Source organism: Rhinolophus ferrumequinum, chromosome 2 (assembly GCF_004115265.2).
Source record: "Rhinolophus ferrumequinum isolate MPI-CBG mRhiFer1 chromosome 2, mRhiFer1_v1.p, whole genome shotgun sequence".
NCBI classification, from domain to species: domain Eukaryota; kingdom Metazoa; phylum Chordata; class Mammalia; order Chiroptera; family Rhinolophidae; genus Rhinolophus; species Rhinolophus ferrumequinum.
Window position 1 is genome coordinate 86,887,846 of NC_046285.1, and position 22,025 is coordinate 86,909,870.

The 22,025-nt window shown below is 34.0% G+C and overlaps 1 long non-coding RNA gene across 1 annotated transcript in view; it reads left to right on the forward strand.

The window, feature by feature from the left end:
- The window catches only part of LOC117013245 (uncharacterized), a 508,384-nt gene that overhangs the window by 429,810 nt on the left and 56,549 nt on the right, over positions 1–22,025 (forward strand). The window contains exons 9-10 of the long non-coding RNA XR_004421294.1: positions 14,766–14,836; positions 15,686–15,839. This is a non-coding gene — a long non-coding RNA (uncharacterized LOC117013245). The remainder of the gene's footprint in view (positions 1–14,765; positions 14,837–15,685; positions 15,840–22,025) is intronic.

Consider the following 22,025-nt stretch of genomic DNA (forward strand, 5'->3'; position numbering starts at 1 on the left):
ATTGCCTGTACATTGAGTTTTGTGATACCACGTTCTATATGCCAATCACAACTGCAGTGTTTTAACTGTGGTCTCAATCCTTAGATATCTATTCTTATTATTCACTTTAATTTTATTTTGAAAAGTATTGAAAATGATTTTTCAATACTTTAAATTATTTTTTCAAAATTCTTCATTCTAACTATGAGAAAAAGATCAGACAAATCCCAGATGAAGGACATTCCATGAGATACCTGACCAGCACTCCTTAGAATGATGAAGGTCATCAAAAACAAGAAACCTGAGAAACTATCATAGTCAAGACAACATGTCTGCTTAATATAATATGGTGTCTTATATGGGATCCTGGAACAAAAAAAGATTAGGTAAAAAACAAAATACAGATTTTAGTTGATAATAATACATCAATATTGTCCAATTGATTGTAACAAATCTATCATACTAATATATTAGTAACAAGGGAAACTGGATGTGGGGTGAATGGGAATTCTCTGTACTATCTTTGAAATTTTTCTGTATATCTGAAACTATTCTAATATAAAAATTCAATTTAAAGAATAGTTCCTTTCTGCCATTCATGTTTAGCATTTGATGTCAATTTGAAATCTTATATGTTCAAATTCAAAGCAACAAGTGATTACTCATCCATCATGCAGCATGGAAAAATTTCTTTACTCTTGAAATGTTCTATTTGTACAGATAATATATATAAGCAAGAAATATTTAAAAGAATATCCAAAGGACAATATACAATTAAGGGATATAATGGGGAGATAAGACAAAAAACAAAAACAAAAAAACACCAAAAAAAAAACCTCCAAGCATTGAGAGGTAAATGTGCAAGAAAGTGCATAGTCTCAGAAAGTATTTCAAGGACATAGAAGAGCACTGTCCAACAGAACATTCTGTGACGACGGAAATGATTCTATATGCTATATAATATAGAGCCACAAACCATAGTTGGCTGTTGAGCATTTGAAATATGTTTTATGTGATTGAAAAACTAGATATTGTATTTTATTCAACTTAAAATAGTCAGTGCAGTGCTAGTATATGAGCTGAACACAAAAGCCATATTAAAAGTTGGGCAGACATTCCATTTCAGTTCAAGGACATAGTGCAGTTAAAAGAAACACACGATACTTGTGAAACAGTGAATAGATTTTTGAGACAGTGGATCCTACATCCTACCCCATCTTTGTACTTCTTATTTGAGCCAACTGATTTTCTGTGTAACCCAATGTTAGTTAGGATTTTTATTACTTGTAGCCAAAAACATCCAAACTTATCCAAGAGGATGAAGTGAGAAATATACATGAAGTACCAGCCATGACCCAGTAGATCCCAGATCTTCAGTAAATGATAGCTCCTCCTCTTGCTTCCTCTTTAATTAAATCACCTTCCTTGTATCCCTTGCATTTACACTTTTATGATTTTGCTCCCACTGTGTTCCTTTCTCACCCACATGATCTATTTGAATCCTTCTCGTCCTGTAAGTCCCAGCTCAACTCTCATCTTTTTCATAAAGCTAATCAGCTCATGGGGAAGTTTCAGTCTCTCAACCTCTGCATTGCTTGCACCCAGTATCCTTCATCTGAGCTAATACCAGTCCTGTAGCGCCTGCCACTAACGTCATCCCCAGCAGTAGCTAGAGGGTCAGTTGGATTCCTCACCTCGGATGTTTTCAGTTGGAGTTGGAGTTGAAGCTCTTTTCACTTTCTGTCTTGCACTTGGAAGGGGAGGACCCTGGGGCTGCTGCTGGCCATGTGTCCTGTTGCACAGAAGACTGAGAGAATGAGACTTACTGGTAAATGAGAAGAGATGAAAGAGGGAGTGACAAAAACAACCAGGAGAGCATTCAAGGTGCAGGTTCCATAAGTTGCAGATCTTCCCACATATTCCGTTTCAATCTTCTCAACTGCCCCTACTTTTTAAATAAGTCTTCTTGTATCTTAAGTTATTTGACATTACATTTCTGTCACTTGCAGATGAAAACATACACAAAACTTCACACACACATATTCAAATATATATGTTTATGCATGTTTAAATGCATGATTCAGGTATTAATTACTCCATGAAACTAGGATACCATATTTATTTATTTTTTTCTATTTAACGTTTAATCTATCTCAGTACCTACTTGCCAAGATTAATGAAAAATCAAACAGTCATTTTTCAGGAGTCTCCCCAATACTGTGGGAATATATGAGAACCCTGGGACTTACCCAGGAAAATGAAGAAGAGTATCTCTATTCCCATTATCTTCCCATTATGTCTGCTATTCGCAGGGTCAATTGTCCAGCCCTGTATGGTCCACACGAAGGCAGATGTGTCTGCTGGGGCAGCTACTCTTGCAGGCCACATTTAGTCCCCGATCTTCTGTGACCTCAAAAGTACTATATGAAACTGGCATTACAAGCTCTACCCTGAAAGGATATCATGTTGGCCCCTTTTCCCAGTCTTGGGACATCCTTCTCTGAAGTTAGGTCACAAGCTTGTATACCGTAAAAATGACACTATATTACATGATTAATTGACCTAGAATCAGTGCAAAAAGAATGAGGAAAGCGTCCCAGGTGGGATAATGCTTGACCTCTAACTTAGAGGAATAACCTTATTCAGCAGTGGCTTTAGAGTTTACCTGCCTTCATCTGTAATACCTGTATTACTTTGAGCAAATTACTTGACATTTTTCTTGATTCAGATTCTTCACATAAAACATGGATTAATAAGATTATGTGACAACAGAGGAAATATGCATATAAAATGCCAATCCCAATACATGGCCCATGGTGGATATAAAGTCAATATTAACTATTATTAAGTCAGTAGAAACTCGCTCATCTGATGCGATCAAGATCAATAAGCATTCTAAAAAATACTTAAAGTAGAACATCTTATAGCATTATATATATAATTATATATATATATATATGTGTGTGTGTGTGTGTGTATACATTATGTGTGTGTGTATATATATATATATATATATATATATAAAATGTATCTTAAATTTTTTACTTTAACTTAAGCAAATACATATTCATTCATCAAAGTTCTGATGCAAGGCCAAGGTCATGTCTTTCAATATAGTATTCTAAAATGGAGCCCCAAGTCACCTTCCTTGCATAAATCACACTCAGATTGAATTGTTCAACATTTCCCACTCCCTATTTGGGCATTTGTCCCATTTTAAAGACATTTGCACCACAAGAGGAATGTGGAATTCTTTTATTATATGCCATCCCCCACCCTTTCATTTAGAGTTTTCATGCTTTTAATAGACAACTCACTTTTTTGCTCTCATATGTTATTGAGTTATGCAATATTCATAAAAACTATATAAATATACAAGCATAATAGAATGCAAACTCCCTGAGGCAGGAATTTCTATATTTTTGTGTTCACTCCTGAATCCCCAGTGGAACACTGTCCAGCACATAAATATCTGATGAATAAATAAATGAATGATTCCAACTGCCATTAAGTAGTTTAGGAAGCAGAATGTGTAGGTACGTTCAATAGGTGGTTGTCATTATTCAACATATGAGGTCTGACAATTAAGTTTGAGAACTTGCCACCGTTGGCAGCACTGTACAAACATCTCAGTAAGGTTTCAGAACCTTGGTATATCAGTGTCTCACAGCTGTGTTCATGTGGACGTGTGTCCATGTCTTGCTGAGTGGCGTTTATTATTGTTGCGTGTTTTTGTGTGCTGTCACGAGAATGTGTGATCTTGAATTAGAGCAATGAACAAACATTAAATTTCTTATTAAACTTGGCAAGAGTGGAAGTGAAATCAGGGATATGTTAGTTCAAGTTTATGGGGATAATGCCATGAAGAAAATGGCAGTGTACAAATGGATTAGACGTTTTTCTGAGGGGAGAGAATGGGTCACTGATGAAGAGAGGTCAGAGCAGACAGAAAGGAGCAAAACTAATGAAAACACTGCAAAAATTCATCAAATTGTGCATCAAAATCATCAGCTGACTGTGAGAAGTATAGCAGACCAAGTAAACATTGATAGAGAAACAGTTAGGAAAATGTTAACTGAAAATCTTGGCATGAGAAAGGTGTGTGCAAAAATGATCCTGACGGAGCTCACCAATGAACAAAAGCAAAGGAGAGGTGAAGTTTGCCAAAACCTTTTGGAGAGGCAAGATGATGTTTTGGGCTGTGTCATCACTGGTGATGAAATATGGGTGTACCAATACGACCCTGAAACAAAGTACCAAAGTGAACAATGGAAGTCAGCCAATTCTCCATGATCAAAACAGTTCTGTTAATCCAAATCAAGAGTCAAAATGATGTTGCTAATCTTTTTTGATATCAGATGGATTATTCATTATGAATTTGTACCAACTGGACAAACAGTTAACCAAGTTTACTATTTGGAAGTGCTGAAAAGGCTGCATGAATAAGTTAGACAAAAAAGACCTGAACCTTTCACCAACAATTCATGGCTCTTGCACCACAACAATGCACCAGCTCACATGGCACTGTCTGTGAGGGAGTTTCTAGCCAGTAAACAAATAACTATATTGGAACACGCTCCCTACTTACCTCATCTTGCCCCCAATAACTTCTTTCTTTACCCAAAGATAAAGGAAATATTGAAAGGAAGACATTTTGATGACATTCAAGACATCAAGGGTAATACGATGACAGCTCTGATGGCCATTCAATAAAGAGAGTTCCAAAATTGCTTTGAAGGGTGGACTAGGCGCTGGCTTCGGTGCATAGCTTCCCAAGGGCAGTACTTTGAAGGTGAACATAGTGATATTCAGCAATGAGGTATGTAGCACTTTTCCTAGGATGTATTCGTGAACTTAATTGTCAAACTTCATATTTCTTAGATAATCATTGCTATATGAATATAACATTAGATACATTGTTTAGAAACAAATTTATTTTAATTATAAAGATTTGTCTCCTCATAGCCATTCACTCTAAGATACGGTAACACCTCTTACAGCAATGGGAACTCAAAACTTTCAATGATTCCTAATGGGGAGGTAATCATCCTCATGCTCACCTTCTACAGAAGAATATAAACCAAACCTGCCAAGTCAGAAAACTACCTGCAGGTCTGAAATAGGGGGTCATAATCGAGGCACAGAATAAAGAGGACTGAGAAACACTGTATGGTCTGGTTGGTGGTTGCAGGTAACAGTTCAGTAACTCAGCTGCAGGAGAGATGAGTATGAGCCAAAGAGTTCAGATTCACATGTGTGAAGAAGAGAACCAGACCATTGATGCTGAGGAGAAACTTAAGAATTGTAAACAGTCAGCAATTTTACCCTCAGACCTCAGCTCACACATTATTAATCCCTTCACCTTCCAGGTGACCTGAGTCCTAAACAGTTCCAACACAAACTTGTTAGATTTTACTTAATTAAAAAATAAATAAATAAAAGGTATTTGCTAAGGAAATATTAACATGAGAAAATTCAATTTGTGTGCTAAAATTAGGACTTCTCTCATTGTAGATGAGACGAAGTATAAAAAGAATGTGAAGAGTTAATAAAATGAGCCCTAGGGGAGGGAGAGAGAGAGAGAGAGAGAGAGAGAGGGGGGGGGGGGGGAGAGAGAGATTAAAAAGAGAAGAGGAACAAATAATGGGTAGAAGAGTCATATTAAACTAGGGCAGTAACTGTTTCCTTCACAAGTATTAAAAAAAAAAAAGATCATGCATTGATTGCCCTTTCATGTCTTGAATTTTTCTTATTGACCATGATAGGAAAAATAATGGCAAAGAACTGGGAAAGCGGGTATCAGGGGAACTTAGACCACCATTTGGCCAGAGACTGGTTTTGAACTTGAGTACATATTTTAGAAAACCAATACATATTATAAATACACCCATTGGGTCAATAATTTTGTTTCATTCTAGTGAATATAAAGCGAGTGTATCGTGAGAATGTATTATGCCCATGAATATATGATATGGGTACGCAGTACAGTGAGGTTTATGGCATCCATGGGTTAAATTATAACTGTTTACTTTGTCCAAATGAAATCCAGCTAAAATTTTCAAGGGGTATATGGTCAGGCTATTTGAATAGGCAAGTAAGAACAGACCAAAAAAAGCAGCTCTTTCATTATACCAACAATATTTGTTCTGAAAACCTATCTAAATAATTAACTGTTACCTATGTCATAAGTAGAATAAAACTAGATTTATAATACTATTTTAAGCCAGAGAGTGTAATTGAAATTCTTTAGTGATATCTGTCCAGTCTGTGCCATCCAATTACTTTCATCTTAGAAGAAAATTATTTGGGTCAAAAGTCATTGGTTTAAGTCCCTAGGTATATTAGGAGACACAGAATGTTAAACTCAAAGGCCATTAGCAAGTTTCTGATAAAGATTTTGTCATAGGAATTCTAATTTTGTGATTTGAGTTATTAATAAGTATTGTTGAGATTTAGGTTCTCACCCCTACACTGAGATTGCAGATTTAGTAGAATCATGTTACAACCAAGTGATTGGTAATCTGCCTGAATTCTTTCTCTGGAGCATTACTTTGACTTAGTTTATTGTTATTCTTGTATGTTGCTTCCCGAGAATATCAATGTATTTTCTCTTTCATATGTTTCCTTTTTTTAAGTAATCTTTTTTATTTATTTTTATTACATTTATTGGGGTGACATTGGTTATGTAGGTTATGTAGGGTGACATTGGTTATAAAATTATGTAGGTTTCAAGTGTACAATTCTATAATTGTATACCTACATCATCTATATATCACATTGTGTGTTCACCACCCAAAGTCAGTTCTCCTTCCATCACTATATATTTGACACCCCTTACCTTCATCTACCACTCCCCTCCCCCCTTACCCTCTGGTAACCACTAAACTGGTGTCTGTGTCTATGAGTTTTTGCTTGTTTGTCTTGTTCGTCTGTTGCTTTTAGTTTTCTACGCCACATATGAGTGAAATCATACGGTTCTCAATATGTGTTCTTGAAAATGCGGCCTGTTGAAAGAAACAAGTGCCAACTTTTACCTTAAATTTACTTCACCTAAAATCTATAAAGCATCCATCTCTGAAGATTGTTATGGGTTTATGTTTCAGTTTAGTAAGCCATGTCCTTCCAATTAGGTTGGCACTAATTGCAAATTAATCCTAGACTTATAAAATACAAGTAGAATTTGACAGAATCTTAAACAGAATCAATTTCCTTTATATACATATATATGGAGAGAGAGAGATAGATATACACACATACGTACATATATACACACATAATATATATATTATATATAATATTATATATTTCCTTTACATATATATATTATATATATATTTTGTAAACCTGAAGCTTTATTCTTAAGTGAGTTTGATGCTGACCAGAAGCTAATGTACTAAAGGCTTAATGATTAAAAGGAGTGGACATACAGTATATGTACAAGTAGGAGGATCTGGGGAAAGAATGCAAGTGAGTCATAGTTCTGTCAGGCTAAACAAAGCTAGCCTGGATTAAAGCAGAATGCATGCTAAAGAAATGAAGTTCATGTGTGGTTACAATGTATACAAAACAACATAGTAATTAGACATGTACCTCAAAAAGTGGTAAACCTAATAAGTCTATTACCCATCTGACAATGTACATAGCTATTGCAATAGTATTGACCATATTCCCTATGCTGTGCTATTATCAGAAATTTAGCAGCTATAAACAACTCATACTTATTATCTCATAGTTTCTGTGGGTCAGGAGTCTGGCACATGTTAGCTAGGTCCTCTGCTTAGAATCTCAAAGGCTGAAATCAAGGCATTAGCAAAGCTGGAGACTGTATAAGAATTTCCTTCCAAGTCCATCCAGGTTGGTTTTGTTTTTATTTCATTAGAGGGTGGGTTGTAGGACTAAGGTTTCCACTGACTTACTGTTTGCTTATTGGGAATCACGCTCAACTCCTAGAGGTCACTTAGATTTTTCACCTTGTATCTCCCTCCATGTTCAAACCAGCAATGGCCTGTTGAATTTCTCTCATGCTGTGAATCTCTGACTTCTGCTGCTCCCTCAATTTTCTTTTCATAGAAGTGTGGATCAGTTGTGATGACAGGTGTCCCCTGGGTCTATCTAATCAAAATTTATTTTGCTGTTTGGGCAGTTCTTGAGTATTGAGATGCAAAATTTCCACTTTGTAGATTTTGTAAACTAAATATTTCATACCAGGTTCACTTGAATGAGGATAAAACGGAAGCAGAACTTTCCAAATAGAGGAATATGTGTTTATAATGAAAAATGGGCATCCTGTGATGGACCTGTGATGAATGGCCCGAAGAAATGTCTCGTCTTTGCAATACTCCCAAGCCAAGGTAGCTGTGTGATTCTGTGGAAGACAAGACATATTGTTTTTATTACATTCATTCCACAGATGATATGGAGTAAATAACATGTGACAGGTATTGCTAATCACTAATATTAAGGTGATATGTCTTTTTACTCCCAGTGTCCTTCACAGAACTCTATCAATAGAGGATGTTCAAAATGTTTACTGTTGTATCATCTCATATTCTGTGAAGTTTAGTTGCTCCATGCTTGATACAACTATATTATAAAATTGGATTTTTGGAAAAATTTTGCTAGAAATCACTTGATTTATTATGAAGCCAAATAGAAATTTTCTCATGACTTGAGGCTATTGTGGAATGTTAGTGCCACTGTACTTCATCACTAGAATAAATTATTGAGAAGTGGCTGAATTGCCGTAACTAATACCTTGAGGTTTTTCTCCCAGTGGTTGCCTGAAATGACATTTTAAATTTAGGCCAGTTTGTTTTTGCAGGACTGGATCTATTTGGGTAGTCCTATAGTAAGTTTCGATAAGTGCTAGAAAATCTATCCTGCTCCCAAATATTTCACCATAGCACTTAACATGACCATAGTTAAAACTTATGTTTTTGAGATTAAAAACTTCACTCCAAAATTTTGTTTTGAAATAAAAGTACACCAGAAAAAAGTTTATTTATCTTTAATTAGTCTACAATATAACAGTAATTTGTCAAGTAGAGAAAAGAACACAGATCAATTTTTAAAATAATCAGTTTTATGAAAAAATAATGTACATGAGGTTATTTCACTCACTTTATAGTTTAATGAGATTTGAAAAATGCATAATTGTATAATCATCACTACAGTCCAGATACAGAACCATCCCCTCACCTTAAAAAGTTATCTCTTTGTATGTGATTCTTTATGTGTGAGCTGTTTCTCTTGTTTCTTTTTATACTGGTTTTCAGTAATGTGATTATAATGTGTGGTGGTTTGGTTTTGTTTGTTCATATTCAGCTTAGGTGCTCTTTTAAAATGTAACAACTTTTAAAATTTGAAACATTTTGATCATTCTTTCTTCAAACATCCCCCAGCTCCAGTTCCATTTGTTTTAGAAAACTTGATGTTATCTCACAGGTCCCTGAACTGAAATGGTTCATTCTTTTCTCTTTTGAACTTTATTTTGGATAGTGTCTATTTGTATGCCTTCAAGCCCACTGATGTTTTCTTTTGCAGTTGCTAATCTGCAGTTAATTGCATCCAATTATTTTTCATTCGATATAATATTATATTATTCATCTCTAGTTCTAAAGTTTTCATTTTTATATATTCCATTTCTGATCTCATTAGGTGTACATCCTTAAATCTATTTGTAAAGTTTATACTAGATACTTAAGGTATATTTTTTTCTGATCATTCCATCATTTCTGTCATATCTGGGTCTGTTTCTATTGATTTTTTTTTCTACTGGCTATGAATCATATAGTCCTGTTCTTTTGCATGCTGATTGCTTTTTAATAGATGCAAGAAATTCTAAATTGTGTGGTTTTTAATGGTGATGTTTTTCTTTAAATTGTTTTGAACTTTTTTCTGGCATGGAGTTACATAGAATAAGTTTGATGCTTTCAAAGCTGTGCTTTATTATTTTTTGTTTTGTTTTGTTTTGCTTTGTTTTATTCTGAAGCAACCTTTAGGGCCACTGCATAGGTATAGCTCTTCTGAGCACTCTATCCAATGCTGCACATATCATAAAGTTTATCAACTCTGGCTGGTGGGAAACACAAATTCTTCTGAGACTTAGGGAGCTCTAGAGAATTTCCAACCTATTGTGTTTTAGTTGGTGTTTTCCTAGTTGATATTTCATGAAATTGTACTTCATGTATACTAGATTTGTCTTCAATGTAAGACTCGGGGAGTCACTTTTGCAGACTTCCAAAACTCAGTGTGCGTATGTGTATAACCCTTTCTTTTTGGATATTCTGCCTCACAAAATTTAGCCAACTTCCTTCCTTAGCTCTAATTTTTGTCTTCAACTCAGCTAGATTGGTAGGCCCTCTTTAAATTCCCTCTTGATGCACTGTGATCTGCAAACTGATCCCCCATGCCCCACTCCTGAGTATAAATTGGGGCAATTTTAGGATTCACCTCACTTATTTTCCTAATTTCAGAGATTATAGTTATATGCTATTTTCCAATGTGTGAAATTTGTTCTGTTTCATACTTTGTTCACTTTTACAAATGTTTTTGGCAGAAAGATATTCCCATAGCCGTTAATCTTTCATGCATAGTAGTAGAATTTCAGGTGAGTTTTGATGAAAGCGAAGCATAAGACTTCCAGAGGGATGGAACATAGCCCTCAGGGGTAAATCTGAGGGGAGTATTAAAGCAGAGAATTCTGGGAAGCCATAATGTAACAATAAAAGGCACTTAGGGATAAAGGAAGCAATGACAAATTTTACTCACTGTCCAATTTTCCATGTAAGAATATTCTATTTTAGTTATGTACATCTCAATGGAAAATTCTGTGGACTATTTCGCAAAGCTTTATAACTAATCATTACCTGAAAAATCCTCTTTCCAACGTCTGAACCACGGCAGAACAGAGATTCTAGGTTTGGCCTTAAGAAAACCTAAGACTGGGTTCCAGTTTTTTTTTCTCTTCCATTCCTTTTCTTGCTGCTCTTTTTTGAGCTGTTTTTTACCCAATTTGGTGACTCTTCTCTCAGTTCTTGTTGTCTGTAGCTCCTTGTAGTCAAGATGTACAACAGCCTGCCAAGGTTTATTACTACTGTTGACCTTAAAGAAATAGATATTTTTTCCAGCAAAATGAGTTTATTCAGGAACAACAAAGAATTGCAATTAGGGTCATGCAGATTTAATTAGGAACCATGCACCAAAGAAACAATCCATGTCCAAAGAAACAAAAATAGGAATGCTCTTCTATGAACTTGGGAGGAGCTATTGTAAACAAAGAGTCCATTGAAAGAAACTGAAAGTTCAAAGTATAGTGACTTTTTATTGGCTGAGTTGTGGCAGTCTCCCATTGGCGGAGCTGTTACTGGACGAAAAGAAATCTTTTCTTCCCCCTGCTGAGGTAGTAAATGTAGTATCACTTTCTATGGTGATGCAAGGTTCTCTTCCAGTTGGGGTCAGTAGTGTGCTGTTGTGTGCCATGTGACTGAGACTTCTCTTTTCTAGCTTCTTAGCTCCCTTTTAAATGAGGTTTCTATTTATTAATTTTCACACTACTAAGCTTCCTAGTGCCACACTTTATTCTCTAAGAATATTCTACATTTATATCGTATTTTGCAAAGGGCTCTCCAACACATATTTGAAAAACCAACCTCTGAGATAGATATTATTTTCATAGCTTCAAATACCACCTATAAATTGAGAATTCCCAAAGCAGTACGTGTATCCAAGTTTCCTCTCCTAAATTTTGAATCTGGACATCCAACAACTTTCTGGACCACTTAGACAAATTCCATATATTCTAAAGTGAATTCATCAACTTTCTTCACTAAAAATATTGTTGAAGGCAAATGCTTTTGAGGATTAAGACTAGAAAGTAAGGACAGGAAGGACAGGGGATTGCTAGATTTTATTATAAGTGCTAAAATATCTTTTTTAAAAATGTACACTTTGATTAGGTTTGTAGAATTTTAAAAACATTAAAAGTCAACAATGAAAAAGGAAAATCTTATCTCCTGTCTTGAAAAAAAGCACATCCACGTGAAATTAGAATCCTGACCCTGTGGGGATGTACAAAGCACTCTATAGAGTGTTGAACCCCAGCCTTGTGATGGCATAAAGGAGGGGATATTTTCTCCTTCATTTCATGTCTACTCTTTCCCTTCCATGATGACGTAGTGCAAAATAAACCTCTTCTGTTATTTTTTTTTTTAATTTAAACGTATACACTAAACTACATTGCACGGCAAGGAGACAAATCTTACCATCTTCAGCATAGTCTATTTAGTAATAAACTTTGATAAAAAGAAAATTTTCTAAATACTAAGTAATAAATCATATGACATGATGAGCAGTGATGAAAGAATTCCTAATGTATGATGAGACTGATTCCCTCCTTTGGTTTATATAATGAAATTAAAACATCCCTTCAAGGTGAAGGGAATTATACTTCTAATATTTTAATCTTGTTGTGCATATTCAATTAAGGTTGTCAACATAGCAGAGTTGATTCTGTCCCTGCTAGTTGGAAATCTGCTATTACAGACCTTGAAGAAAATTATGCTCTGGTTTAAGAGGAAGATTTGTATGATTAACTACATAGATACACAAGGGAAAGGTTGAAAATTAAGTTGAACAATTTACATGTTCACTCTGACTTTACTTGCTTCCAAAGAACCAAGTTAAATAAGTGTATTTATTTTAAAGCACATGTGGTAATCGATTCTGTTTAATTTAGATGAGACAGAACTTAGACTATCTGTATTATGACTTCATTTTGAAATATTTCTGGTGTTCTATTGCTTCAAGTAGTCTAAGGAGAACCGAGGGTTCATCTTAAACCACTTTCTCCTTGTAGTTCTAAGTTATAGCAAGCAGTACGTCTTAGTGGTCAGACCTTATGACTTGATTTAGTGATACTGTGCCTTCTCCTTTATCCTTTTTATAACCTCACATACTTTTGGTCACTGTATTTCTTTCCTCTGAGACTTTTCTTCCACATAACAAGTACTTCTGAGCTAGTTATATATTCTTACAGTTTATTCTTACCAACACATATTCTTTTATCTTTATTCTTCTTAGGCCAATGCAAGCAAATCAGTGTAAATGGACTCAAACATTTGCCATTTTCCTTTAAAAGAGTCGGGCCAATTGTGACAAAGGTTTTATGCTGCTATATTTAGCTTCCGTTGATAAATTTCTATTTAAGCTGTAGATTATAAACAAAGCCAACATTATGTTTGATATTTCTCTATAACATTTGAGCATCGAGACCAATTATTTTATTTCAGCCTACAAATAAGTGACAGTAGATGTTCATTTTCAGGATTTGAAAGATTAGAAGTATCCAAATATCAGGGTTTTAAAAATATTTTTCAAATTATCATCTATTAAAAATAGCCAAAGCACAGATAGCATGGATGGACCTGGAGGATATCGTGCTGAGTGAAGTGCCAGACAGAGAAAGACAGACGCAACATAACTTTGCTTATACATGGAATCTAAAGAACAAAATAAACAAACAAAACAGAAACAAACTCATATATACAGAAAACATTTTGATGGTTGCAAGAAGGGAGTTAGGTAGAGGGTGAGTGGAAAAGGGGAAGGGATTAAGTACAAATTGGTTACTACAGAACAGTCACAGGGATGTAGTATATAGCATGAGGAATATAGTCAATAATGTTTAATAATTATGATGGTGTCCAATGGGTATTAGATTTATCAGGGTGATAGATGGGAGGGGGATTATGGGACAGGTGAAAAAGGTAACGGCATTAAGAAGTACAAATTAGTTACAAAATAGTCATGGGGAAGTAAAGTGAAGCATAGGGAATATAGTCAATGATATGGTAATAATTATGTATAGTGCCAGGTGGGTACTAGACTAGTCAGGGGGATCACTTCTTAAATTATGTAAATGTCTAACCACTATGCTGTGCACCTGAAATTAATATAAAATAATATTGAATGTCAACTATAATTGAAAAATTTTAAAAGGGGGGAAAAGGTGAAGGGGAGTAAGAGGTCCAAATTTCCAAGTATAAAACAAATAAATCATGAAGATGTAATGTACAGCATAGGGAATATAATCAATAATATTGTGATAGCATAGTACAGTGTCAGCTGGTTGTGAACTTATCATGATGATCACTTCTCTAGGTATATAAATGTTGTATATACATTTATATTTTATATATATAATAAATATATATAAATGTATATAAATGGTGTACCCCTGAAACTAATATAATATTGTATATTAACCATATTTTAATAAAAATATTTTTTAAATAGCCAAAGCATATTAATAATTGAAGAATGAATGATAAAAATTCAGAACTGAAATGTTTTCTATAGGTAGCTGGAAGAATAGATGAGGGAAAAAGTAGGTATGGAGAGGGGTAGGAACAAGACTTTTTTTTAATGTCATTTTGATTTGTGAACTATATGACGATTAACTATTCAAAATAAACTGAAAGGCTTGTGGTAGTGGTATTATTCATTATCAAAAGGGCTAAAAACAATGGTAAGTGTTCACTCCGTGACCCAATCTGAGTAACGCAGACAGGGTATTGTCTATTTTAATGACAATTGAGAGTGTTGTAAAAATTGCACAGATTTTGTGAAACAAACAAACAAAAAATGTACTACAGAACAGAATATCATCCAGATGTACAGGCTGAAGGAAATATTTGAAAAGGAAAGACATAATAAGAGGAATCAGATGACACTGACGGATGTTTTCAAAAGAGCTGTCACATCATCCTTTCCTTTGGTTTCTGCAGATGCTGTTAGAACTAATCCTGATGATGAGTGATTTTACTTGAGATATCTGCAGATCAACAAGTATTCACTGGTAAATAAAGTTCCTTTCTGTCTGTTTTTTTTTTTCTCTTTTTCTTTTTTCCATTGAGCACAATGCATTTTGCCATTTTGAAGGGAAAAAAAAGTAAGTATTGCAAATTCAGCTTAACAGTGAAAGGCTTACCATGCAATTATTTTTGCTTTCATTTTATTAAATATTTAGGATTTATTTTAGCTCTATTTTTTGTAAAAGCCTGATATTTTAATATATGTTAAATAATAGACGTTTAATATATTCTTCAGTTGACACTCCTGATATATTTATCGATAATAAAAAGTTGTTTAGAACAAATCCATAACGTTTTGGACTACTTATCACATATCCATATTATGTAAATATATTAGGTACCACAATATCTTCTTTATCCTTCATTATTGTGCTCTTCACATTTTAAGCTATCAAATAATGGCAAGATTAACCTAGAGCAAGACCAATCATAGACAACCACGTGAATTAATATTTCAATGCAATTTAGCATCTTGCCTAAATATACTAGATTCTAATTTCGATTTATAAAGAACATTAGAGAATATTAAATCGGAAGTTACTCATATTTCAGGTGAACAGATTTACATTGATAAAAGTCTAGCAATTGTCTCAACATCGCAGAACTAATTAGTAGACTGAGCTCCGGAATCAGGTTTTGTCTTTTTAGCCCAGTGTTCTTCCTTCTAACTCAAAAAATCAACTTGCTTTTAGGAAGATTCTTCTGTGAAAATTATGGTATACATTTAAATCTACCCAACTGATCTTAAAGCACACTCATGGGATTTAACATTGGGTTTAGTCAGAAAAGGTAATTTTTAAGTCATAAGAATTGTTGATTATAATTACATACAGGAATGGCTCCTGGACATTCCAAGTTTAGAATCAAAGGAGAAAGGAATGTGAGGAAGAAAATCACAATGAGGCCTCTCTGAAAACATTTCTGGAACAAAACAAAATAATCAAAAGTATTCAAGAAAGAAAATGACTTGGAATACAAAGGAAAATGGTAAGCAAAGAAACAAATACAACTGATATTTAGTACCTAAATGTTGATGTATAACACTGACTAACTAAAATGCAAATCAAAAAGCTAGATGGTCTGGACATAGCTGTTGGCAAGGATGAAGAGAATAGGAGGAAAATGAAAGCATGAGAAAATTCTTGCCTTATTTGGGGAGATGTTGTGTAGTTAGTGATGAACTTCAGATTTTTATATAAAACTGTACTGCACTTTACTCAAAAGGGAAATAGGAAGAATGAAAATAAGATATGTAGTTTCCAAATCACCAGATGAAAGCAAAGAAACAGAAAGACAAATACAATAAAAATATTGAAAATAAAAGAATGGGAAGCAATGGACAAGGCAAATGTCTATCACACCACTGTAGGTTGAGCAGTATTAATCTGAGATACAATAATATCTAAGGTCCAAAGATCCTAATGGAAGATAATTTTTGTAATAAAAAAGTTACACTGGCAAAAATAGAAGGAAAATGTAAAAAAATTAATGATAATTAATTAACAACTTTAATGAGTTTCCCCAAATCCACAGAACAAGTTTCTCAGCCATTTTTACATCATACAGTAGCTTTATGTAAGATAAATTTTATTTGTTTATTTATGTAAATCACTTAAATATTTTAGAACTAATATTTTTAACATGGTAGACTGGACCTAAATACAATACCTTACAAGTAGATTGTCCTTACCCTTCACTCATATTTAAATCCATGCCATTGGTTCTATACTGGAATAATGAACTGTAAATTGCTGAGTGTTTGCTATTTGTTCTGGCAATGAATTAGAGGCAGAGCATGAGTGGGCAAGGGCAAACGCTGCTTCAGAAGTTTTCAAATTCTAACAGACAATTTTTCATTTTTTCTCAAAATGTGTTCAGCATTTATGTGAATCTGTCAACTAACCAGATTCTTTACAAAGAGGGTTTTTGAAATATGTAACAGCTATGGTGGCCAAAGAAATTTTAAATAAGAAGTTAACAGTATTTTTCTAGCTCTAAAAATAGTAAGAAATTCTTCAGTGTTTCAGTTCTAATTTTTCTTCATGCTAATTAAATGAGATTTTAATCTTAGAAACAACCCTACTATGTTCTGTTTCTCATTTTATTGGCACATCCGATCTTTAGTTGTGTTTTAATGACACAAAGGAATGGCCATTACAGCAATTAAAATGAAGCCTCACTCTTGGGGCCCATGCCACAAGACCACTAAAGGTAAATTGGTTTATGAGTCATAGTCTGCTGGTGGTAATTAATTCCTCTTCAGTCATGTCACACACATATCTTGTTCAATGTCAAGAAAAACTCCGATCAAGAAAAACTTCCACAAAAATAAATGTCATCCACATTGTAACTGACTAGAATATATATATTTTTATCCTGAGGAAATAGCTCTCCACAATATAGATGATTGCTATGATAAAATACCAATATCATGAGTTACACCTTTGCACTAATACGCGTAAGTACACTGTTGGATTTAGAAATATTAAACTGATAGATTTAATGTCTATAAAATATTTATACCTATATATGACTTTACTGTCAAATTATTCGAGCAAATAATCCATTTGTAAGTAATTTCTCCCACAATAAAAACTTTCTAATTACTACACTAAACTTGCCCAAATGCAGCTAAAACATAAAAAAAAAATTCCTAATTAAAAATCTAAAAATGTATATCTCCATTATTTTTAAAGAAAGTCAATTTTTTCTGAATATATATTTTGAGGAATTTTATAACGATAATTCTTTTTTAAGTAGATTATTCGGTTATAAAGTTATTCTTTTTAAAAAGGGCACATACACAAACACATATGAATTGATGACATTTTTTTAAGTAGTTTCACATACTCCCACAAAATGAAACCTGTTTTCATACTAAAATTATTAATGGTTACTAATAATTAAGTTTCTAAAGAGCCTTATAATTTTTTAAATTGTGAAAGTCTGAATCACGTAGGGTAAAGCAGAGTTGGCAGATGGTGAAGAGAGAACAATACACAAAGCCAAAAGAAATGCCTGGAATGCGACTGATTTTTGGACTTTGTGCAAACACATAGGGTGATGCCTACAAAGGAGGCTGCAGAGAGAATATAATAACAAATCAAATTTTGCTGTTTTAAAGTTCAAAAAGCAATTTTATAACCATGTGAAATACTGTGAATTTAGTTTACAGTTTGGTCAAGGATAGTTCACCTTAAGTGCTCTCAGATACTTCTCTTGCCCTTTTCACCTTAATTGGTCACTCGCCCAGAATGGATTGTGTTTATAAATCATAAAATGCTTCTTCTATGACTTTAGTGGCCTCTAAACTTGTGTGAAATTTATATGTTTAAGTCTTGTCCAAAACGAATCACATCTGGGTTTTTGTTTTTTGTTTTTTGTTTTTTTGGAAACTGTGGCCAACTTAAAACATTCAATACAAAATGAGAACTAAAAATGCTTTAGCTGGCTTAATGGTGCAGAAGAAAAGGATAGGAAAGGATACACAATTTTGACACTATAGACATTAGCCCATTATTTTTGCAGTTTAAATATCAGCAAAAATTACTAAAACTGAAATTTGGATACATGTCACCAAGTGGCCAAGCTGTTTCAATCATGAAGTGAAGAGTACCATTCTTTCTCTCTTACAACAATGACAATAAAAATCCTTCATTTCAACTGTAAAGAAGAATTAACAAAGTTTTAAGAGATCTAATATTAAGGAAACTCTCATTAATTATACATAAGCTTATTATACAAATGAGACTGTAGTAAATCAGGCCCAAGTCAAATAACATTGAAGAGCTAAAATACTTACATATTTTCCCTTTTTTTCCCTGCTTATTCCACATAATTCTTTAGGACATATTTGTTATTTCCTGATTTTTGTTATAGTGTTTTACTTCATAGAAATTACAGACTAAAAAAAATATTGTAGTGTTAGTTTTGGTAAGATAGTCTGTGTTAACGAATACATCCCCAAAAGAATACGTTATTTTTCTTACTCTTAATAGTTCAAGGAAGAGGCTACTTTTCAGCAGGCAGCTCTCATCTTGTGGTAATTCAGGGACCCAAGTTCCTTTCAGCTCATGGTTCTGCCAATACAGAGGCAGGGCCCTTCATTTCTTTCTTTTGCTTTTTTACCATGATCCATCTGTCACTCTGATAAAGCCTATAGACCCTTTTTTAAGTATAATATTTTTAAATACATAAAACATATATAGTTGTAAAGGATAGTAATTACATTGATAAATACTTATCAAAATGTGTATGAAATGAATTTATGACATGGTAAATATATGTATTTTTTAATTAACATTAAATAACTAAATCTAGCAGCCCAGTTCTAATAATCACCATAATTCTGACTGAAGTAGTGATGAGGGTAAACAATATTTTGAGATATCTGCAGTAGCAGAAATATGATATGAAGTATCTGTGATTTCAACTGGCAACCAAGTCACATATTACTAATACTATTGGGATTTCTTTTGATTGCCATCAAAAGTAAAAAGAAATGCTAACTTTCAGTTAGAGGCTAGTTAAAAGATGTAATGTTTTTCCCATCCAAGTTCATGAAACCCCTGAATTCTGTCCACAAGCCCCTATGGGCTAAGAACATATGATCTTGTCCGCTCTGAACCAGCAGGAGGGAAAGTGAGCATGGAGAAGGTCCAGGAGGTCTTCCTTCCTTTATAAATTGTGTCCCCCAAATGGAAAACATGACTTGTCATTGGCCATTATTCAGTAATAGAGCAACATCTAACTATAATGGAGATGATGTGAGGGGAATGTAGATTTTGGTTAGTAGTAAGCTTACAGGAATTATAAAATATCTATAAAAATTACTTTCTGTGAATCATGCTTGGCCTAGGATATTGGAATTCATTGAGTCAACTCAATATTTACCATGGAACTGACAGCGTCCTAGGTGCTAGAGATACTGTAGTGAATAGCTAGATAAAGCCCTTCTGTTCATAGAGCTTTCATTCTTATTGGGGTAGAGGATGTGGAGAGAAATGCACAGACAAGGAACTATATAGTAAGTTGTATAGTATGACATATCTGAGACACCATCTGAGATCAATAAACATTTGTTTCTGGAGTAAGGTCTTCCAATGTCTTCTTATAAGTCATGCCAAATATTCAGAGGGTCACAACTATCAAAAAGATAATCTTGGTCCTAGGAATGGGAAGAGCTGAACCTAAATAAAGCAACTAGCTTTTTAGATACAGACCCACACTAGGACAATGGGAAGGCAAGGCACACATTTTGTGGAAAATATTTTCTAGTAGTCCAGTCAGTCAATTTACAGGCCTGAAAGGAGTCCAATTTTGATCCTATTGAGTCCCTAGCTCTTTAAAATTGTACTTTCCTTGTGCTTTCTACCCTTTTAATGTTTCTGTCTTTTAGTTTCTATGCCCTTTTTGATTTATTATTAACCTTACTAAAGTAAGGTTACTGTCAAAGTGGGATTAAATTACTATTACAATAATGTAGTATATGGAGCAAGAATTATCATCTGGCTCTTGAACATTATATTTCTAGAAACAAGCTGGCTTTTTACCTAATGACAATACATTAATGACTCATATTTATGTGTTGCAGAGAAGGCAGATAAGTGTCTGATAGAGCCCAGATAAGTGCCTGATGGTAATGCCAAGGAAGAAAAGAATGATTGTCCTTAGAAATTTAAAAAAAAGAAAAAACATCCAAGTAGAGAAAGTTCAGACCGGGATTTTGGAAATAGTATTTCTACAGGTAGAGACCTATGACAATGGTATCACAGAAAATGCTATGAACAAAGGAATAGCAAAAAAAAAAAAAAAAAAAAAGCTAGCAAGCATGTTCTAGAAATGATGAATGTCCTGGATGGACTATATTATAGGGACTGTAATATATAGGGTTCATGAAGCAGAATAAAATAGGTCGTCTGGAAATGTTGGAAGGGTCAGATTATGGATGACCTTGAGACTCTGCCAAGCTTTTGGTATGTACACACACACAAACACTCACATTCACACACATCCCTGGTAACAAAATAACTGATGGTATCATGAGGAACAGAGAGGAAAGAGAATGACTGGTTTGATCACTACTGTGAAATCCAGAGAAGAGTGGATAAATTCCTGAATAAGGCATTGGATACAGAGGCGAAATGATCAATTAAGTAGAGAAATAATTTAGATTTAGAAGGAATAGGTAATAACAGCCAGTTTGTTTTCAAGAATAAATGAAAAAGAGGAAATTGACAGAGTGGCTTCTGGTTGATCAACCTAGAGGATAGTATGCTTTACAAACCATGGTGGAGAACAAAGGCCGTGAGACACTGAGGGAAAGAAGACAATAGGCTCAGTTGGAAACGTGTAGGTTTGCTATATAAACAAGACAAGCCTTTGACACTCAGAGAAACAGTTGAGGGTGTAAGTCTGAAACTTAAGAGGGGCCAGGGTTTGAGTCATAAACCTCCTGGGAACTATTTGGGAAGTGTGAGTAATATCAGTTAAAAAAGGACTGTCAAATAGAACATCAATCAATTTTAAATCACCTAGAAAAGCAGTTCCACTGAGCAACCATGACCTTTTCATACTAGCTGCAATTTTTTTTTTTTTATTTAACTAAATAATAGATGAGAAAAAATATCAAAAGACTTGTTAGAGAAAGGTTTTTATAAATGTGCCCTGTTATATTTTCAGGGACAAGATTAAAGTACAATTTTATTTTCCCTTTTATTACTGATTTTTCTTTTTAAATTATCACAGGTGTCCTTGTCAATAGTTTCACTTCAATATTCAAGGACAATTTGAGGGCTCAATGAGTAAATGACTCATACAGCAAAATTGGGTCACATGTCCATTCCTGAACCAATCACAGGGAAGGGAGAATGGGATTACCCCTTTGACCATCATTCTTTTCCCCAAGGAAGAGTGAGATTTACCTCATCAAGATACCTCACTGTGTGTATATTGGATATGAGATAGTGGTTACCTGAAAAAAATCAGGATTCTCTAGGAAAGAAAGGAGTAGTGGACATTGTGAAGGCAAAAAGTAGTAATAATAGGTGATTATCTGGCTAAGTGAATAAATAACAATAACAACAAAAGTTCATTTAAACACTTATTATTGCATATTATTCTAAAATGCATTAGTTCTTATTTGAGTGAATAGAATTTATAAAGGATTTTGTC